We start from the raw sequence: 22,787 nt of genomic DNA on the forward strand, positions 1-22,787 counted from the left end.
ACTTCCTAGTGACATCTTTAATTGACGTCTTATGTCCAGCAAACTTGCGTCAAACCCGGCACCTGTCAGGTATAAATATTACCAACGTTGCCTTAAGCAATTGCTGTTGTGAGAGCTGTAAGCTGTGAGCAGTGAGCTGCAAGACCCCGTGTTGGTAAATCTAGCACTCTGTCGCTGCAGCCTGCTATCCTGTGGTGGTGAAGCTGCTGATACCATTATCGCTGCCAAAGTGCGAGCTATGGTGCAGTACGCTTAAGGAGCTGAACAGCCGTCCCTCTGCGAAGACATCCAGCAGATTCCAGCTGCCCGCGGACGCTGTCCCCCCTCCTTCCTCGACGCGCTGAAGAGAAGCCGCTGCCTTTCTCGTGCAGAGAAATCCAGGCCCGGCGCTTCCGGTTTACCCTCGCGGGTGACTGGGATATCGAGAGAGACCCCTGAAGGAGATACCAATCCTCCATCATTCTATTCAGAGGTATGGTGTTGACTAAACCCTTAGACGAGAATTCTTGAAACAAACCTTGGCAAAACCAACTTAACTTAAGCTACTAACTTACTCCCCTTTTCACGTGTTAGGCTTAGGTCAGGCACACTGGGGTAGGCTTAGTTAGAAGCACCAGTTGAGTAGGTTAGCCTAATGTATATATGACTGTATATATGTTTTATTACTTTTAAACCATTGTATGGCTAAGAAACTATATCAATGCTTTTACAGTTCTATTTCGCAATACTTATCTTACTGTACGTACTTTTTATAATAACAATTATTACAATTGGGGCAATACATTTCTCTTGTACGAGAAGAAAGACTGTTAAATAAATGTTAACCCTTTATTGACAAACGCCCGTCTCTCTATTCTCTACATCTCGTGAAAGTAAACTGCACTAGACTGACTGAGTGAAATACAGGTCTATTGTTTCACACGACCCTAGAGATTGACTCTTGATCTGAGGAGCAAAGTTGTCATGTTGCACGGTTGTTGGAAAACTGAATCCCTTCTTGTCTGTGCCAGGGAAGCTGATCACTTCCTATGCAGAGAAGAAAGTTTCCAGTGACCTCTGAGCTAGTTGGTAACACAACCCAATTAAGTTTAGCATAGTCAGTGGAGGCCTGGAATATCTGCAGTTCCACGTCGATACTACTGTTTATGTTATTCCAATGCGCAGGGCCTAGTGGGAAACTAGGAACTACACTACAAAACGGAACTGATCCTATTCTCTCCAAAAAGCAACCATCGTCCTATCCAAGAGTGGCTCAAGAAACTGGTTGCCCTGAACTGCCCCCTAGTTCTATCCAACTCGGTTTAGTCTCTAGGCATCACCCTTGACAAGAACCTATCAATGGAGGACCACATCAAAAACTCTGCAAAAAGTGCTCTTTTCTCTCTAAAACACCTCAAGAAATTGAAGCCTTTTCTTCCCCATGATGACCTCAAGACAGTAGTTCAATCTCTGGTTCTCTCTAAAATAGACTACGGGAACGCCATCCTTACAGGGACTCCAAAAGCTCACCTAGCCCCTCTAAGGGCAGTGCTGAACATGGCCGCTCGACTTGTATCTGGAGTAAAAAGATTTGATCACATCACTCCAGCTCTCAACTCGCTCAAATGGCTTCCCATGGAAGGGAGATGTATTTACAAGTCGGCCTGCATCACACACAAAACCCTCCACTCTCCGGCCCCCAACTACCTGAACAACAAACTGGTAAGAGCAGGTCAAGTCAGAACACTGAGAAGTTCCAACTCACTCCTCAGTCCGCCAAAAATGAAAAAGAAAACCAAGCAATACCAATCGTTTTCTAGCAACGCTCCCAGGATATAGAACGCTCTCCCGGGAGTCCTCAGATGCAACCCCTCCTCTTGTTTCAAAAGAGACCTCAAACTCCATCTCCTTAATAAATACTTTCCTGAACAACGTCAACTAACCTAGACCCCAATATCCCGAGTTGACTCCCATTCAAAGATTGTTGGCGAACGGACTATGCCAATCACCTTGTTTTTCTTTTTTCTCTCTCCCCCTCCGTTGCACAGTTATTTATTGTTCATACTGTATTCTTTATCCATGGTTTGCTTACTTACTGTTCAGCCTTCTAGGTAATGTAAGGCCCTTCGGCTTTGCACAATATGTATGTGAAGCGCTCCGATACCTACGAGTCTAGCTAGCGCTTACAAAACTTAAAAAATTGGTTACAAGATGACTTCATGTTGCAAAGGAACAGGGAGATAGATCGGGTGTTTCTTCTAACAAAGTAATGCATTTTGGAATTGTAATCTTAGGTCACGTCAGTGGCTCGGTCTTCCGAATCGCGTCCGTGGTTACAAACTCACATGGTAACAGTACCAAAAAGACGCCTTTCCTTCACAACGCTCAAGGCCGAGCGAGCTATCCCAATCACCCCCGGAACTATCTATAGCGGCTATACAGTCAGCGCAAAACGTTACCATTGTAGTTCTGATAGAAAATGATTACTTTAAGGATGGTGTGGACTCACAACTACACAGTAACACTGTTGAAGAGAACACTTGTTAGCCACTAGATTTTCCTCGTAACTCGTACCTTTCGCTGACATCAACTATCCTATCCTATTATCCGGCGACAACTGAACGCGTCAGTGGATGCGTCACCCTGTTGTCTTTCCGCTTCCGTTGGACTCCACGCATAAAATGGCTCCTGCCTATAAATATACTGTAGCCGTATAGTTTCGGTTTAAATAAATGAAGGAGCCCGGTCGTGAACGTTAATCGATCTAACAAGCTGCGCGATCAAGTACAGTCGTCGATATCCGACGTGTACGCGCGAAGGAATACAAGTTGTCCCACTCCTATTGAACTGGTTGCGCGTTCACAAAGAATTGTTCAGCCTCTCCCTACAGGCCGAGAGCGCGCCTCCTGATCCTTGTTTTATTCGGTGTAGGGTATGCACCACGCATGCGCACGTCCTATACAATTTGCAACCTAGTTGTGTCATTGGCTACGCACTAGCCTTGCCTAGATTCGTCATTTGCCGAGAACGCGCACGTCGCTCTCGCTCTCCCCTCCCCCTCTCCGGCAGTTCTATTCGTTCAGCAGCCTCAAACGAAGTCAGAGTTGTTTCCGGCAGGGACGGTCTGAGGAGGGGGAGTGAGGCCCGGGCCGGGAGTAAACGGTGGGCCTGGACACCGGCTGGTGAGCAGTGGTAAGTATAACGTTCTCTGTACAAGTTAGTTGTGTAATTGGCCTGATCTGAAGAGGCCTGGGCACGTTAACGTCCTAACTGATTGATCCGGAGGTGAAGTACAGCTGAAAGAGGGTGGGAGCTAGGAAGCCACTGTGAACGTGGGTGCTATGTTTTCAGTGGTGACTCGGGGGAAGATGTAACGCGTATATATGCTTCGGGCCGAAGAGACTGTAAGGAGCGCTAATTGTAATATTGTTTTTGCCAGACTTTGAGGGTTTGGAGAACAGGAGTGTGCAGGGAGTGGGTTATTAGAGTTCACTATTTGTTGTTGTCCTGGGAAATGCGATGGTGGACAGTGCGAGCGAATCCAGGGGCATTCGTGCGTTGTAGATAGTATAGAAACTGTGTAAGGGGCATCATGCTCACATAGTCTACCTAGGCAACGAAACCTGACATGTCACAGCTTATTTTAAGGGGTGGAGTCTGCTAGACCCCCCCCCACCCACCATCCTACTGCTGTTTTCAGGTGCACGGCTATGTGTGGACAGTGAGAAATGGAAAGAGAGACCCAAAGCTAGTGAGCAGTAAAGCAGTCTGTGCTGGATTTCATAACAACTTATGTAAAAACCATGTCTTCTTAACCAAAATGCAGCTTTCCAACAACATTTCTTCGTAATGCAGTTTGCACAAGTGAGTTCGCCCCGCTGATAACCCCTACATGTGCGGTTTCGTGTGCATTTCCACCCCCATGACTTTATCCGTCTCTGAGTGGCCTCTAGCCACAATTCATCTATGTAATTTACCATTCTAACATTATACAAAAGATTCATAGCTTCCCTTTTAAGAGAGCCCCTACACCCGCACCTAGTTGCCAGACTTGTCCGAATCCGAAAGCATTAGGCCATGATGAAACCTGCCATGTTTCCGATATACTAGCTTGAAGGTGTCCCTTAACTATCGACCACTCTCCTTAGAGAGATGCAGATTATTTGTATGCGACCTGCAAGTTGTCTTGAGCATACGTGGAGGTATTAAGCTGTTTGCTTTCTGTACGATATGTGCATTAAAGTGTTATAGATGTTTTGATAGTTTGTTGTGGGTTATTCGCTTTGCTCTTAAAAGAGAGTAGGCTTCGAGAGTCAGTGTCTTCGGAATGTTTACAAACTTTCGATGGGGTTGTCCAACTTTGATGTGTGGGAGTACGGATGGGTGACTGCTATTCTCGGCTGCAGTATTTGGAAGCTAAACATGTATTTAGCTCGGTGTTATTTCGATCCCAAATTGTTTTAAAGTTGTAACACTACTCTATGCTTTTCATTGTTGCAAAATTCAAGGCATCTCGATCGGTCTGGATGATGTGTGCTAGGTCCTCCTTTGTAGAAATTGGCCTTTTGCTTGGTAGACCACTGGGATCCTTCTTCCTTTGTTGTGTTTTTTATTTTTAGGAGAACTGTGTCAAAGTTGTATGCAGATTCGGCCCGGTTCCAAGAGTTGTTTTTAGACAACAGAGTAACGTGACATAATCTGTTGATTTGGCTCAAAGTATTTTACGTGTAACTGATTGCTTGGTTGTTTGATAATTCTAGATGTGTGCAGTTGCTTAAAGAGAGGCGTGCTTGTTCATGTGCATTGATTTATTGTTCAGACTGCAGGAGAGCTAGCTATGTGTGCACAGGTGGGCAACAGCTTGGTTTCTGAGTAGTGGTTCCTGAGCCAGGTATCTCTGGGAGTGTGGTGCTGAATTAAGTTGCTTATTCCAAGAACATGGCACCTACGATAGCCTTTCTAGCAGTGGAGAAGTGTGAACAGGCAAATCAAACCACACAATTTGGAACTCTCTATTATAATTAATTCCTAAAATTGACAGTTGTTTTCCCAGGCTAGAACTATTCACCACAGTTGAACGTGATGTGTGAGCAATTTTGCATGTTGGTATTTCCTAAAAGGCATTTGCATATTCTAGCTATAATTGAACAAATACTTGTTTCAGTTCAAACTGGGCGCAAGGTGTCTTAGTCATCCTGGACTGGACTAGGAGTATGTGGTACCTAAAACTACTGAGTGTTGTGCTTCGGTCAGGCTACCAGTTCGAGAGGACCTTCTGTCTCAAAACACAGGAGGGGCCTCTTGCATCTGAGCTACCAAGTATGACTTGTGCTCCAAAGTGGTTGATGATCAAGCCCATCTGTGCTGGGAGAAGTTTATCACCTGTGATGCCTGAAATGCCTCCACCCTTACAGACCACACTCTCAGATGCTCTTTTGCTGGTCTCTCTCTAGGCTGACATGGTCGTGTTGGTACTGTGAAGGGCTATGTGAAGGGTTGCATTTATACCCTCTTGGCCTCTCTCAGAGCTTACCAAACCATTTGTTCTTCTTAATGTCACTGTTTGTGATGTTTTTCATTAAAGGCTTGACCCATATGTAAGCCATATGCACCCTTCAACTTTTTGAGATGCCTCAGTGGGACCTGACACTGGTCCTGACATTTCTTATGTACACACCATTTGTGTCTCTGCTCAGCTTCTCTTAAGAGTTCCTGACGCTGAAGACTCTTATTGCCATCACACCGGCATGCCATGTAAGTGATCTACAGAAGTTGTCAGCTATTCACCATACACCATCTTCTTTCCGGACAAGTTGGTGTTTAAGACACGTGTGACCTTTCTTCCCAAAGTTGGTGCAGCCTTCCACGTTGGCCAATTAATCGCACTGCCACTTTTCTTAGTCTCACCTCTCGTTGCACTGGAGGAAGAGGGACCCAATGCCTTGATACAAAAGGGTGTTGAGTTTTTATATCTGCTTCACGAGAGACTATTTGGTCGATCAGCTCTTTTTCATGTTTTTAAGGATAAAGAAAGGTTAAGAGCTGTAAGAGTACTGTCAAAATCTCGGGGCGTATTCCATGAGGACCAGGGCTGCTACAACTGCATTGGCAAGGGGGGTGCCCGTCCTAGACTTCTGCTAGGTTGCAATGTGGGAGAAAGTACATATGTTCATGCAATATTACTGCCATGCTAGTCGGGTCTGGTGGAAAGGTCCCTTTGCCTGCTGTGTTGAGAAGTTTTTTGTTTGATTCCACTCTCCAAATCGTCCACCTTTTGAAGTATTGCAATGTTATCTATTCTAAAGGTGGTAAATCAGAGTTAGAAGTATCCATCAGAAGAATGTAATTGTTTTTTCTCCTCCTGGCTGATGCTCTTATCTTCTTTTAGATTCCTTACTGTCCTGCCACCTCTGTGTTCTTGTGAAGTGACATCCTTGTCACCTAAAAAGGTCTTAATTTAGGGACTGGCACATTCTCACATGCAGTTTGTGCAATGTTCTGTGCCTGAAGATGCGGAATGCAAAGCATAAATGAAACGTGCATCCGCATGCATTAGTAGCACTGGGGAAAATCTTTGGATCAAGTCAATTGCCTTGGATAAAGATGAGCAGTATGTGATTCGATACATTATTTACAATAAAGAAATTTCTCTCTGGTAAGTTAATCGTTCTTTTATGCCATGTTTTTCAAACTGAAAAAAGATTGACTGGAAAAAAGCAGAAGTAACAGTGACTGCTCCAGAGAACTGACAAAGCAGCCCCCTTGCTCTGCAGCCCCATTTAATTCCAACAGTACAGGTCCTTAGAATTTCAAGTTTGGTCTGTAAGCCACAATCCTTTCTGCCAACCAAAATGTTATTCTTGGGTAGTACTATGGTCCAGTGACTGACCTGAAACATTTAAGAGCCTGCTCCCAAAAAAATAATGTACTTTTGGGTTTTATGCTTGTGAAAGCATCCATCCTAATTTGTTAAGGCTTTATTCTGGGGAAGAAAAATGATGTCGTATAGAGAGGGCCTGTGCCTGTCAGCTGTCATCACACCACTTACAACTGTTTTGCCCTAAATGTTAGCTATTGGATTTGTATGCCAAACACAAGTTTGCCATTGTTACTGTTGTGCTTTGCAGTAAGTGGAGATAAAGGAGCTGAGATAAAATGGACCAACGTATGCCACTGTCAATCCTGCCGAACGTCTTTGAACCATCTCTTTCTGGCTCCTCGTCTCCTTATTTGAATAATTTGCCAGCTGGGCAAAGTAATTATCATGCCACAGGCAAACTTGCAAGCAATTTATAGACCAGAGTCTTCATAGATTTTTATGATCTTTCACTCTCTAGTTCACACTGGCAGCCTCCTCCTTGCAGGCTAGGACAAATTGCTCCAGGTATTTGTGGAATTGGTCTTCTCCCTTCTGACTAAACAATTTTTGTGAGCAAAGCCTAGCTTATCAAGTGGGTACACATTTCACTTAGAATCGTAAAGCTTCTTGAGAATTGCAACAGAGCTTGTGTTGATTTTTGTTTGCTACCCACCAGTACCAAACATTATCCAAAAGTAGTAGTGCCCTGATATAGGGCTCGGTTACATTGTCCCATATCCAGTTGGTAGGCTTTCTCTTGAAAGGCTTAGCAAAATGAGGCTTGTATGATTTTCATCATTTGATGGGAGACTGCTCCATTAAGATTTCTGCTTGTGGGACCCTTTGCACATCCCTGCCACAACAATCATTAATTCTGACTAGAGAGCTAAACATGATTTAAAGGAATGAAGCCCTCAGTCTGACCTGGAGTAATGCTATACTGCCTCTAGCTACTATCTGGAAAGAGAAGAAATAAAGTTGAGGAAAGTAGGCTATTGGAGGAAGGGCCACAAAGAAGAGGAGAGTCTGAGAGGTGAGGAAGGAATGTGAGAACAGGGAAGAGGAGAGGGCGAATTGAAAGAGGAATTTAGTAGCTTAATTTATTTGCCCTTGGAGCATAAAAAGCGGTGAATGTGTATTTATATAGTACTTCGTACAAATTGTGTGCCATTTTTATTATTTAAATGCGGTAATGGGTGTTCCTACCCATTCTCATGGTAGCTGTGAAGGTTACAATAGGCAGGAAAATAGGCAGAATGCAGAGAATAATGCAATTGGAAGAAGTATTAAATTAATCTGACAAAAGGGAGTGGCAATAAGGGGGTTTGTAATTGTGGATGGCTACCTTTTACGTGGACCCTGAACTATGGCCTTTCAACAAGGCTGCATGTGTGCTTTTGTGCATACTTTTTACAAATGTAAGTGGATCTTATGCTTACAGATAAACAAACCTGTCTACAGAAATTTGCGGATTCAGTCTGTATTGATGCACTTGAAAAGTCAATGTGATATGTTTGCTATCTTGCTTGCTGGATGTTGACACCCATGGCAGACCAAGGTTGAAGTAGGCTTCGGTGTGGCTTCCCACACTCTGCCAGGACATTGGGGAGACTATATTCCAAGAGACTTAGTTGCCCTTGGTACAGGTTGCCCGCGCAAAAATTGTGCCAACAATTACCTATGGCTGCGAGGCAGAGAGAGGAAGAGATGCTAATATACTTGATACTACAGTAACAGCTGCTTATAGGGTCATCTTTGGTCTGCCCAAATACACCTCGTCTGTGCAGATCAGGCTAGACTTTGGCATATAAAAACCATCTATTGCAAGACATGGGGCATTTATTATCACCTGGGACGAAGTGCGGAAAGCCGCTCCAGGAACTTTAAACGAATATCTATGGAATTGCCTCACCCACTGCCCTATATATGAAAAGCAGCCTGCATAATATAGGGCTGAATCAGCTCTGGGAAACACCTACAACTACCACCGCGTTTAAAAACCTGGTCTGGAAGACTGCCAAACATTTCTCATAGGTGGAGGATAATGCATCTCTCTCAAAGGGCACATGGATGGATGACTTTGAATACCTATACGGTGCCTGCCACTCAAAATTACTTTAATCTGGGGTATGCTAAAAACTACAAAAATCTAGTTTTTGAAGTACAGGCCTGGTCTGCTACCCTGTATACAGCACCTTCTTCCTTGGCAAAACAAAAAGCGGGCTTTACCTGCCGGTTATTCGGCTCGGTGCCAGAAGACTGCTGCACCTGCTATGGAAAGAACTCCAACAAGAACAGTTTCTAAAATGCCACTTCAATCAGCGAAGGGTATGCACCAGGAGACTAGCAGTCCTGGCATGCTTTGCACCAGACGATCCACAACTGAACTGCTGTTTAGTAAAGTTCCTGAGGTCATGCAAAAAGAAAAGGCCAGCACAATGGTCAATAATCATCTTCAGTCGTCTAGAACAAGCCGTAAGTCCAATACCGAGGTTCAAAGTGATTGCTCCCCACCACTTACTCTATTCTTGCCACTAATGCACGTTATACAACTCCAAAGCACTTCTCTGAACTCTAGCATAAGTATTGATGGGAAGTATGGACTCGAACTAAGTATGTTGCACCTAACGACCCACAACCGAACTACCATCTAGTAAAGGTCCTGAGGCTATGCGGAAAGGAAATGCTAGCATAATAGCTACTAACTATTTTAGTTGTCTGGAACAAGTAAAAGCCTAATACTATGATTTGCAGTGGATGCTCTCACAATTTACTTTGTCTTGGCACTGAAGCACTTTATTGAAGTTTATAGCACCTCTTTGCACTTTTACTGATGTCCGACATATGTAGTGAAGTATGGACCGGTAGGTAAACTTGTTTTACACTTGTTTGATTACAACATAGATTTAAAGAATTATAAATATAAGGTGTATAAATTGTGAATTCTTTTATGTGTATATTTGCTTTTTAAATTGAAACTGTATTTGTATTGCAACGGTATTAATTAACTATGCAAATAAAATAAACTGAAACTTGTTGTGAAACTTAATATGACCGAGAATGGAACAACAATATGAGGATCAGAATCTTCTGAGGTTTCATAAATATGTATGTGATCTACACAATGGGCAATATATTAATAAACTTCAAAGTTTGAAGTGTGGTTCGAAGTCATGAGTTAGTCCTCTGACAATTACTGAAGCAATTGAACTAACAGCTCCATGTTGAAATATTTCAGCATGAATGTGGTGAAAGCTGGGGCTGTCATGGAGCGAAAATCATGTTTGTAAAAGATGCAATAGTTTGAGAACAAGACATTGAATTTCCTATTACGATACCATTACCTGTTAAAGGATGCCCTCTTTACCTACACCGGAGCTTTGGTACGGCGAGAATTCAAATGCCTATTTGTATTGTATCATCTGAGTAGTAATTTAATAACCTAGTTACTGTCCCTTAACAGTTTTTATCATCCAATACTCAGCCTGGGCTTTTCCTCTACTAGCTGTCAGATTAATTACTTCCAAGACAGTGCTTCTTAACCTGGTTTAACCACAAGAAGCATATTTTCGAATGGTAACACGAATTCACCAACAGCGCAAACCTTTTTAGTTGTGGCATCCTGCATACAGCTAGGTCTTTCAGGTACTCTCCGTGTGTTTTATGACACTGAAAAGGCATGATAAAATGCATACTATTGAAACTCGAGGCCCCTGTTAACCGTTGCCATCAGGACACCATGCTATCTTAACAGAATCAGCATTTGTCCGTCAGTTCCTTAAAGGCTTCCAGTTTAATCCTGAAGAATGAGGAACAGGGGTGATGCATTCACTCGTACCTTAGTTTACTGGGAAAATAATTGCCTATATTGTGCTACCCTTGCTCATCCTTCATTTTTTGGGGTAAATAATGTGCCAAAAAGTACTAGGCATACCCCTTGATACTGAAATATATTGAACAAACTTTTATTTATTAAAAAGTGGGTTAAACCTAGACTATTTTGAACTTGTGGGAGAATTTTCGCGTCAATGAAAAATGTAATGTAATTCTGTAAGTTCCCCCCAAATTTATGCTCAGCCCTGCCTCCTACTCAAATACTATTAGGGCTGTCACATGTACTTAATCCTCATTGGCTAAGTACAGCAAAGTTGTACAGAATAAAGATGACACAGTGCGCATTTTCATTGGCATGTCGGAGGCCTGGCTCTGGGGACATGTCGTGATGTACTGTGAATAATGTCTTGGTTGTATACCTGTTAAGAGACCTAAGGGGTTCCCTACTTATCAGTGCCTTTTCTTTTAAATGGTCGTGCTGATAAATTTTACTTTATCCGTTCACTTTTTTAATTTCTATTTCTCTCGAACTCTGTAAAGGTCGTTTAATGGATAGATCAGACTTCATGAGTATTGCTGGTTATATCCATCCACCCATAAATTAATGAGTTTTGTTTTGTAATCCAAGTGTAAGCGTAACTGTGAGATGTCTGTCAAAACTGTCAACTCTACCCAGCACTACATATATTTACCCCATAGTTAAAAAGGAAGAGCATTGATGTATGTATACAGACATATAGATGTACATTTTAAATCCAAATCATAGCTGTATACATACGTGTCATGTATATTTGTGGCGAGATTTGGACAGAAGAAAACCTAATGGCAGAATTTACATATTGAAGTAGACTTCGTAGCATAGCACCAGAAAAAGAAAAAACTGTTATTCTGGAAAACAGTCTGCAATGTTTTGCCGGGTCCTGTAAACCAGTAACCAAACACTCCCGCTTGCGTGCATATTTCCCCTCTGTCATTACACCAGAGTTCCGGGTAAATAGTCCCTAGCAGTCTGTGGTGCACCCATTCATAAGTCGGGGTATCCTCCGCTCTCACCACCAATGATGTATGGGCGCAAGGATCATTTCACTGGCATCCCAACCCCAGGATCGGCTGCCACCCGTAGTTCCTTTAAATCAGATAAAATTGCAGACCAGGCTCACAAGTGGTCCTCCAGTTTACCATCTCTACGAACATGTTATTTGCACCTCTTCTGCAGCTGCCCATTCAGACCCATCAGTTAGCCATTCTGCATAGTGGGTGGCATCGTGCTAAGCCGCTAAATTGCTATGCGCCGCTTCGCCAACAACAGGCCTAGGAGGACACGTGTTCTGCTCAATTTGTCTTTGTGGGAGAGCGAATCAAGCCCAACACCTGATGGATCTCCAATGGTATCGCCCATCCTGAAGCTCTATTCGTGTTTTGCGGTGCCTCCCACCAATAAGGAGACAGAAGTACAAGATCATACCATATGCATGTATAAAATCTGCTGTCTGGGCCCCACAGCGTGTGCAACTGGCTCGTTCAGTAGCATAGAGAACATGCAAAGCTTTATATTGCAACAGCTTGAAGCGGGCATTGGAGCGGACTACTCACTTCCTTGTGCACCCTTAACCATTCCCCAGCGGTTGAAGGCCCGCCCCCCCCCCCCCCCCCCCCCCCCACCCACCCTATATCCTCCCATTTGCCCTGCGTGTGGAGTGTCAACATCAGTAGATCATCACGCAGCTACCTGTAAATGTGGGAGATCAGTCTACTGCCTTGAGCCATATCTAGTAGTGTCACCAGGGTGTTGGAGCAGACTGGTGCATCAGGAAAGCCCAGTCACAGCTCGCGAGCCGTTGTCAATATTTTGACATATTGGCGGTATTGCCCTGTAATGAATGAAAAGGATTCTGTGGCCTCAACTCTTGCAATAAACTTCCCTCCAAGGTTAAGGTTCTCGGTAGTATCACAACCCTGTCTTTCCATGTCTGCACTGACATGGAGTCGGTATGTCGATGGGAGGGGTGCACCATCCACAATGCCATTTCTGGGACGTAAGTTGCCTCCTGAACCACACGTTGGATCCACTCCCCCGCCCCCCCCCCTCCCCCCCCCCCCAGCCCCCACACTGGCACTGCTCACTAGTCAAACAATATAGGGGAGTGGACCCACAAACCTTTCTTTAGCAGGACCTGTAAGGAACACCATCATAGGTGCACCATAGGAGCTGTATTTCCCAGTTGTCCTCCGGTTCAAGCCAATGAGCCACATGCTGCAGGTGTGCCACCATGTATTAGAGTTCAAGATGTGGAACTTCAAGACCTCCCTGCCCCACGTCCTCTTTAGTGTGGCAAGCTTAACACAGGAGAGTGCACCCTTGTCTAGTACCCCTACTTAATCTCGCAGAGACCACTCCACTGGAATGCACCCTGGCGCATGGGCCAGAATAAAGGAGACTAATTAGTTTGACAAATCTTGGGGCGAGGCTCATTTTATGCAGCAGACGTCATAGGTAGGCCCAATTTAGGAAGTCAAATGCTTGCTCGTTGTTTAACCGTGTCGTAGGCATGGGCTAACAGTCGTATTTATATTCTGAAGGGTATTACGTTGTGGGATAAAGCCCGTATAACTGAATTCCATTAACTGAGGAAGTAGGCGAGCTTCAAGCAAACTGCTAAGAATTTTAACATCGATGTTAAGTAGAGATATTGGCCTAAGCTGCCATTGGGTCTCTACCGGTCTATAGTACCATTACAGTCTAAGTCTCCTGCATTGTTGCCAGTAGGCTACCGATGCGCGGAGCTTTTTTAAAAAACTGCCAGGAGTTTGTCGGCAACAATGTCAGCATATTTATGATAAAACTCCGGGGGCAGGCCGTTGCTACCCGGAGTTTTTGCAGTATTGAGGTGTCTGATAGTGGTAAGGATCTCCTCAAGAGAGTGGATCATCTTGGGTTTCCCTGGCTTTTGGGTCAAGACTCTGGAGATAGGTGTCCGCTAGAAATTCCTGTAGCCGTTCAGAAGGAGGTATAAATGTTCACTATACATGGGCGTGGAATACCTCCTTGATAGCCCTCTGCTTGCAGACCAAAGTCCCTGTGTCAATATATTAAGTTAGTATGGGGGACCTAGGGGACTACTGTCGGGCCTGCAGTGCTCCGGTTTTCATCACTCTCCATGTCGAATCTCTAGCAATAAGCTTGTTCCACGTGGATTTGAGGTCAGTGAAGCATATTGTTCGAGAGATTGGGAAAGAGGGGTGACATATATGAAAGTGTGCTTGTTCAATAACAACATTCACTTTTTTCATCCTCCCCTCATTCGGCTCTGCGGACCAGTCTCTCCTTCAGTTGCTGCGGCGATCACTGCCTGTTCACTTCAGCCAAAGAGACAAATCTTCTCTAATCCAGAAGAGATCTAAAAGCCTGGCTATACCCCCTTCCCCTAAATTATAAGCGGTGTTTTTAAGCTGTAGTATCTCTTACATTAGAATGTTTTCTAGTTTTGTTTCCAGTATACCTCTTTTTAGAGGTGACAGTTTGAGCTATATACTTAATGTAAATCTAATCTAGTTGGGAGCGGAACCTAGATTGAGTTTGAGCTGGGAGAAAACCAGTGATTGAACTCTGGCGTATTGCGGTTCTGATCGGGATTTATTGTAATTGTTTGAATGCTCTACTTTGTTACTGAGTAATCGTTCCTCAATCTGCTGTTGTGGCAGTCTCAGTTAAATGGACATAGCAATATCCAACTGTAGGAGCAGTGTCATGGAATCAAGGTAACCTGGATACATGTTCATCATCCTTATTATCACCATATTTACACCTGCTTCCACCTGTGATGTACATTCTTGTGAATCCTAGTGATTTAATTAAAGGTTGTGTACACAGACTTGTTCATTAGCTGTCTTTTAGCATCATCTACAATTAATTCCGAGTCACCCTCCCATCTCCTCTGGCAGTGTAGACTGACTTAACCTGCATGTCCTTCCTGAAGCTTCATCTTACCTCGAGTTGCTGGTGATACATTCTTGGTTAGCAGTGTATCCTGATGAACGTGTTCATCTTGGTTATATTGGTGCCCCTTTTGTCACACATAGTTTAATTGGCTAGATCGAATTCAGTTTTGTGTATTGTATCCGAGCAAATTATTTAATCATTTAGATTAACTATCACTTTGCAGCCATAGCAGAATATTAATATGGTCAATATTATCTACATTGCTGACTTTTTAAATATGACCATTGATGGCTTTCACTTCTAAATGGCGATATCGCATCAGTTTAAAAAAGAAATGCAAAAAGACATGAGAGAGTGGGCTTTAGATTGCCTCCTTTGGCTTTCTGGTTTGCTATTACTTGGACCTGCTGTCCATCCAGGATATGTAATTTCAAGATGCTTGCATTGGCCCATTTGGGTTCCAATTAGGCTTTGCGGGATGTTGGACCACATATCTATGTTGTCAAACTAGAGCCACTGTGCCCTCCTTGAAGTATTTACTTTGCTTACACAATGATATTTGAATTGGTTGTTAATATATTCTTTTTGTTTACGATTTTTGTGTTTGGAGGTCTTAGCTTTTATCAAGAGGCAGTACTAATCTCCCGTTTTTTGCATTCTTTGTTTTACTTTGCTGTCCTGTTTTATGTTATTGGATTCCCCCCCCCCCTCCCCCCCAAAGTAATCCACAAAAAATAGACCTGATTAGTACCACCCAGAAACACTGGAGTGCATCTTGCTGAGATTTTCGGTAGAACAAGTGATGGAGGAGATCAATTTAAATTAGTTTTCTGAAGATAAGGTCGTTGTCGGTGGGGTGGGGGGATGCCAAGTGGCGCACGACCAGCATGGCTGCATGCCTGTGAAGCTCCGGCTTCCTGGCTTAATATATTTCACTTGTGCGCTACCTTTGCAGAGATAATCTCAGGATTTCAGCTGAAATTGAAGCCTCCTCAACACTGCGCTGCCTCCGGTGCTGTTCCTTTGCTACAGACAGCTGCTTGAAGTGGTGATCTGAGCCGGCAGAAGTGAGCTGCGGAAGGTGGAGTTCACTGATCTGGGGCGCTGCCCGGGGCCGACTGCCACTTGAGAGCCGAGGCTCCACATGTGCGTGCAAGGCCGCCCGACCCGCACTGTGGCGGACACTGACGCTGAGCCCCGCTGATTTGCCGACCCACTGCAGCACAGAAGTCTGTTAGCTGGTGGGTGTGAGTGTCTAGTCTGGGTGTGAGGTGCACGGACCGAGCTGGCGCTATAAGCCCTTTATCGCGCTCCGAGGCGTGAAACTGATGACGGCGGAGACACAGCGGACATTAAAGCACGGCAACCGTTTACACTGGGATCAAAGCGAGGAGGCTTACTGCTGCTGCTGCTGCTGCTTGGGCATACTGCATTGAGGTCTGCTGTGGGGCGAGCGAGACTTAAAATCATTGAATACTGGCATGACCTCTGACATTGCCGAATTTAGGCCTACAATCGATATTGGCCTGGACTTTTATTGCGGCTGGGCGCTGGAGTTCATGCATACTGTACTATAATACGGCACACGCAGAGCTTGAGGGAGTAAATGGTACATTTGCCCCCCCCCCTTCCTCATCTGGAAGCGTGATCACGCTGCAGTGCCTTGCAACTGGGTGGGAGATGGGGCTAACACCTACCCTGCGATGTAGACAAGCCGACGAAGACAATTACCAATACCCTAACTGAATGGTGGCAGTCCAGTGTTCCTGATATCCTAGGCCGCACGACAGAAGCCCCGTAACGTGACAGCCCGGAGTAGAATCTGTGCCTCCTAGGCAATGGGCAAGCTGGATGGTAGACAATCGAAGCTGGTCTTCGGCAAGAAATTAGTCACACACTCCACTTCCGAAGATACACCCCAGGTTGCGGGAGACATGGATAACTCTCAATCGCCAGGGCAGGAGGACGAGGTCAAATCCTTACTACTAGCCCTGCAGCACAGCATGTCAGACTTGTCCGGCAAGATGGACACCATGAACACGCAACTGGATTTGCTGGTATAGAAAGTTGATAAACATGATGGCCAGCTAAAAGAAGCAGAGCGTCCCGTATAAGAAAATGAGGACTCCACCATAAAGCTGCAGCAACAGGTATCGCATATGTACAAGTTGCTTAAGGTTATTGCAGCAAAAAGGAGGACTTGGAAGCCCGTAGCTGAAGAAACAACATACAAATTATGGGTATTCCGGAAAGTACCAACACGGGCCGCATGGAGGACTATGTGGAGAAGCTGCTCCGCGACGCCTGTGATGAAGACCCCTTCTCTCCTCACTTCATCGTGGAGTGGGCTCACCACTCACTAGGCCCCAGGCTATCTCCCGGAGGACCACCTAGACCAATAGTGGCACGACTACTAAACTACCGGGACCGCGATGCTGCTTTGAGGGTGGCCAGGGAACACAACAATCTTCAGTATGATGGTGTGGAGTTAACTATCTTCCCTGATTTTACGGTGGCAGTAAAAGAAGCCAGAAGCAAATTCCTGGGCGTGAAAAAAAAACTCCTGAAGGCACAGATGGAATATGCTCTACTCTACCCGGCACGCCTGCGTGTTACCTATAGGGGGAAAAAAAGCATCTTTACGAATCCACACCAGGTGGAGGAGTTCCTCAAAACAAACCAATGTCCCTCTTGTGGAGGAGAGTCAGCTCCGTGTTCGTCCTCCCCATAAATGGGATTGACGCACTGTGAAAGACCTGTATGAGGAGAGTAAATAAGTTAGTCTCTGCAAGTAGCCCGAGGCGTCCTGACGGGAATATGGCACGCAAGAAACATTGAACAATGTACACGTATGTATTGCGTTGAGGAGGTCAGGTCTTAGAGCAAACATGTGCGTTAAACGCAGTGGACTACGGTTCAGTGACTACACTAGCAGTTGAATACGTTTCCCGTACCTATGCTTACTAATGACACTCATGCTTCAGCACGGCAGCTGGTAATGTTAATTGTTTAGCCAGGTGACCTCCCTCCTCACCTTCTTAGGCCGCTTTGACCCTCTATCGTAACACCTGTTAACTCGGCCTTCGACGGAGACAGGAGTGGGTTTGCATTCCGTGCTGCTCTGGTGACCCCCTATATGGGCATTCCCCTTTATTGGTTATTGGGTTTAATTGTCTCATTCCAGATATGTTTTCATGTCTTATACTGCAGCCTCGCTGATTTAAGACAGGAGTTGGTGGGTTGTTCCCCAAACGATTGGGGTGCTGAGGTGGGGGGGGGGGGGGGAAATGTTCGTAATGGTACTTGGCTAGTTCCTACACAGCACATCACCAACTCAGCACACAATCACATAAGCGTATATCAACCCCAAACTCCTCACATGCTATCCTACATTTGCTGTACAAAACATACACATGGTGTCAACCGCTGAACCCCAGAGAATCAATCTACTAACATAGAATGTCAGAGGGGTTGAAATTCCCCCGCAAGTGCCGAAAACTGCTATCTTACCTAGACAGGCATCATAATAATATTACGGCATTGCAAGAAATGCACACCACTACTAATGGGAGCACCTGCTTCGGCAGTAGGTGCGCATCCATGCGGATATTCTCCTCTTACTCGAACCCACGAGGCACTGTGATTTTAATTGAGGTTTCCCCTTTGTGTTGGGGAGTTCGGAGGTCGATGCTTCAGGTAGACAATGCTTATTGTGGTGCCAACTAGGTGCGCAATCATTGACACTGTTCTCCTGCTATGGGCCCAATGTGGATGATCCTAGCTGCTACACTTCCTTATGGGACCGGATCATACAACTAGGATCCACTCACATCCTTTGGGGGGTGGGGGACTTCAACACGTCATTGTGCCCAGCCCTAGACAGATCCCACCCTCAACTGCATCATTACACACTGACACAGGAGACGCTCTCACAACTCCTTAACGCTCATGGTTTGATAGATGCGCAGAGATATTGGCATCCAGGACAAAGAGAGGGTACCTATTACACGACAGCCCATGCTACATGGTCGCATCTAGATTACTGGCTGCTTAGCAGAGGGGTGGCACCCTGGATTCAGTCACTAACACATATGGCTAGAACGTTCTATGACCAGGCACCAGTACTACTGCAACTAACACTCCACCCATGCACAGTCGCTTCCCCCTTCAGTTGGAGGCGGATCCCCGAAGCGCTATTAGACACAGTATTTCAGACCGAGCTGGGGGAAGAGGTCTCCGAATTTTTTACCCAAAATAAGGGCTCAGTTCTAAGCATAGGCACAGTGTGGGAAGTTTTTAAAGTAACTATTTGGGGCTTCTGCTTGGCGAAAAGCTTTTGGGTGCTTAGACATTAAGCATAATCTATGCAAATTGGAGGGCGAATTGAAACAATTAGAAGCAGGCATGTGGCGAGACCTATCGGGGAAGAGCAGGGCCACGTCCCGGTCCGAACTTACTGAGTACACCGACCCTGCCGAAATGGGACGCGCTTTCGGGGAAAACACTTTACTGCACGCCGGTATGGGGAGGGGTGAAAGGCCGGGAAAGGCGCTTGCTCAGGACGTTCAAAAGCCTAAACTTTCTAACTATATCCTGGACATACTAGACGGAGCGGGCACCCACCAAAAAGACAGCCGAGCCATCCTTGGCGCATTCACCTCTTACTACGAGACACTTTATACCTAGGCATGTGGAGCCCCCAGATTTTGCTCCCTTTTTGCAGGATATCACCTTGGGTTGGCTGGGGGATTCCCAAAGGGAGTTTCTTGCAGAGCCTTTCCAGATGGACGAATTTCGAGAGGCGTGGATGCACTTGAGATCCGGTAAAGCACCGGGCTCAGACAACTTACCTGTAGATTTTTACAAGACTTACCTTGATCAATTTATGCCAGTCCTATGTGAGGTATACGAGGAGGCGCTGGAGTCTCAAGTTCTACCTCAGTCAATGAGAGAAGCCCTAATTATTTCCTTGCCAAAGGCAGATAAACCCACAGACTGCTGCGACTCGTATAGGCCCCTATCCTTGAATAATATTGAAGTGAAGATCCTGGCCAAGCTTTTGGCGAACAGACTTAGTCTGTTAGTGGAGAAACTGGTGTTACCAGACCATGCGGTCTTCATACCTGGGAGGGCTACCTCCCATAACCTACGCACTCTGTTCTCGGTCATGCACCGTGTGGACCCACAACTGGCGCTTGTGGCAGTCTTTTTAGACTCCACGAAAGCGTTTGACTCAGTGGAGTGGGACTACCTGTTCAGGGTGCTACGGTGTATGGGATTCCCGGTTCGATTCCTGTTGTGGATCCAGCTTCTTTACACATCCCCCACGGCCCAGGTGCAAATTAATGGTCATGTCTCGGCACCTATTAAGCTTACGAGGGGCACCAGACAGGGTTGTCCCCTCTCCCTGCTAATATTCGCCCTAGCAGTCAAACCCCTTGCGGCAAGACTCCGTCAACATCACCTGGAGAAAGCCCTCAAATGTTTTTTACGACCGGTCTTAGTCTCCCTATGTGCAAATGACGTCCCCTTTTACGTAAAGACCCAATACACAATCTCAACCCTCTGCTGAGGGAATTCATACGCTTTGGCGGACTGTCGGGCTTCACTATAAACTCGTCCAAGTAGCAGATTTTCCCGCTCATCTCGGTGCCGCAATCAATTGCCATTGATAACCCTATAGAGTGGTGTGATGAGGGGGTGAAATATTTGGGCATACAAATTACCAACGACCGCGATGAACTCTTGTGTAGCAATTATGGGAGTACCCTAGAGCATGTTACAAATTGTATAACTAGTTGGATAGCCCTCCCTCTTACCATGGTGGGCCGAATAGCACTTATTAAAATGGTCATTCTCTCTAAGTTTCTATACTTTTTTTTTCTTCAAACCTGCCTTTCCCAGGACGCCCCTTTTTAGGGCTCGCTGCCGTTCGCAGCGCGAAGCGCTGCCGCCGGCAGCGAGTATTATAGCTGCTACGTTGGCAGGGAAGGGAGTATAGACCAGCTACAGTTCGGTGCACGAGCCGATTCACGTCCGTGAACGCGCTTCCCGCGCTTCACATTGGAATCCGTGAACGCGCTTCCCGCGCTTCACATTGGAACAGCTTGTGTGCGTGTGCTCGTCTCCGGAAGACGTAGAATGGAGTGCGTCATCTTGTTTTTCTTTTGCAGCTTCAGTAAGATCTTTGCTGGCTTTCATACTGTACGGTATTTCTTATATCTTTCTTTACCTGTGATATTAAGTGCTTCTTGTTCAACATGAGTGCTACATAAAATTAAGAAAATGCACATAAAATGAAAAAAGTTTTCAGTTTGTAGTGTTTGGAATGATTTACTTGGGGCACTTTACCTTTTGTGTTAAAAGTAGAGATCACATTTACATATCACATTGGTGTCTTCCATTTTTTCAGACCACAGGCCTTGGGGTCAATGCAGCTTTCAGGTGAATGGGTTATTTCATATTTATAATTTTCTACTGACTTTGTTGGAGAAATTACTAAATGCACCTTTCTCATTCACGCTTCTTCACACTTGTAATGGACTTCACCGGACAATTTCTTTGATAATAATGCCACCTTCATTATGGCTGTTACTACCAATGTCTGTCTTTCCACATCGGTTAATGAGGCTACACTTTTTTCTCCCCATTTGCTATTTTGGCATACATGCTGCAATTTGGAGGTTCTTCTTCAATTTGCTGTAGTATTTCTTATGTAGCAGGAAATTACTTCCTAATGTGGATTGCAAACGTTCTTGTTTTTAAATTAATGGTAGGCGTTTTGTCTGTGCTTTTATTAGTGACTTCCCCCCTTCCACCTTAAATGCTGCTAATTGCTTATCATGGCATTCCTGGGCTGCTACAGTCAGTGCAGATCTAATGGCTTTTGTGAAGATATGTTGCTTCTGGTGGAATAGGCTGCTGCGTTCAAACAGTAATCTTCGCAAAATTGTTTGATGCTCCTCTGAAAGAATGCTGTTGCTGTAAACATGTAACCCACCACAGAACGAGCTCACCATGGCGCCTGTGAATGTGAAGCTGTTTGTGTAGATGATCACGCATCCCTGCATACCCCGCACAGTCAGCTGTCCTGCCTATGCTGACGGTAGGAGAGCAGGAAACAGGACAGGTTTAAAAAGAAAGGCGCAGCACCATGAGGTGAAACATGCCGAGGATCGGCCTTGCAAAACGACCTGCGTTACGGGACAAATATTTTTTTACGGATTCTGGGCAACTTCATCAATGAAATTACACCATATAAAGTATTGTATTAATAAGGATAGCAAAGGTGCTATATTTGATCAATGTATTCCCTGAAATAGCATTTAACAAACCACATATTACATGATTTGTTCACTATGTGGTTTCCCCACACATCCCCATATATTTTGGTTAAAACATCTTGCATGTGTGAACACCTTTCAAGCAGAGGGCTGCCAGCTTCTTCAGTGACACTATAGTTAATTTGTAGCCAGTCACTTCCGTTCATATACATAGCAATACCCAAATTGCTTTGCTAACATTTGCGTACATGTTTTGTTCATTGGACTATACCATAATTCTCAAACTCCGATTGGACTATACCATAATTCTCAAACTCCGAACGTTGCAGAATCTGCAATAGCTGTAAAGTTTCAGATTACCCACCTCTCCCGGTTTGCTTCTTTGCTCTCTCCTGCTTTTGCCTAATTCTTTTTTTGTTTGTGAGCACTGTTTTCTTTAATGAGTTTCTCCTACTGCAGGCACGGCATGCTTTCCTGCAACATTCAGCGCGCCATGCACATTTTAACTTTTTGAGCAGCAGGGTCAATGGCGGCCGCTTCTTTGAACAGGTCTCGCATTTACAAGTATTTGAGCGATTGGCATTGTAAATGTAAATGACAATGCCTTCTATTTATGTGTTAAGTAGCAAAACAGATAAATAAAAGGCATTGTCATTTACAATGCCAATAGCTTAAACTCTTGCAAATGCGAGACCTATTGCATTGCAAATGCTTGTTTACCATGCTTAAGTCCGAGCTCATTCGGTTAGTCTGGGGAGGCAAGCCGACTCTGTTGCAATGGGAGATACTGACCAGGCCCTATTCGCATGGCGGCTTTGATGTGCCAAATTTCGAACTGTATTACCTTTGCGCGCATTTAGCAAACTATTGGTTTCAACCCCCTAGATATACG

At 45.0% G+C, this 22,787-nt stretch overlaps 1 protein-coding gene across 2 annotated transcripts in view; it reads left to right on the forward strand.

Moving 5' to 3' along the window:
* The first annotated feature begins 2,627 nt into the window (after positions 1-2,627).
* PPP4C (protein phosphatase 4 catalytic subunit) overlaps positions 2,628-22,787 on the forward strand; it is a 210,285-nt gene continuing 190,125 nt past the window's right edge. Inside the window, exon 1 of one of the 2 annotated variants that reach the window (XM_086949116.1) lies at positions 2,628-3,171. The gene's annotated coding sequence lies outside the window, so the exon portion shown is untranslated. The remainder of the gene's footprint in view (positions 3,172-22,787) is intronic. The other variant, XM_086949117.1, reaches the window with a different exon arrangement.

The sequence above is a fragment of the Lissotriton vulgaris genome, unplaced genomic scaffold (assembly GCF_964263255.1).
Source record: "Lissotriton vulgaris unplaced genomic scaffold, aLisVul1.2 SCAFFOLD_890, whole genome shotgun sequence".
Lineage (NCBI taxonomy): Eukaryota > Metazoa > Chordata > Amphibia > Caudata > Salamandridae > Lissotriton > Lissotriton vulgaris.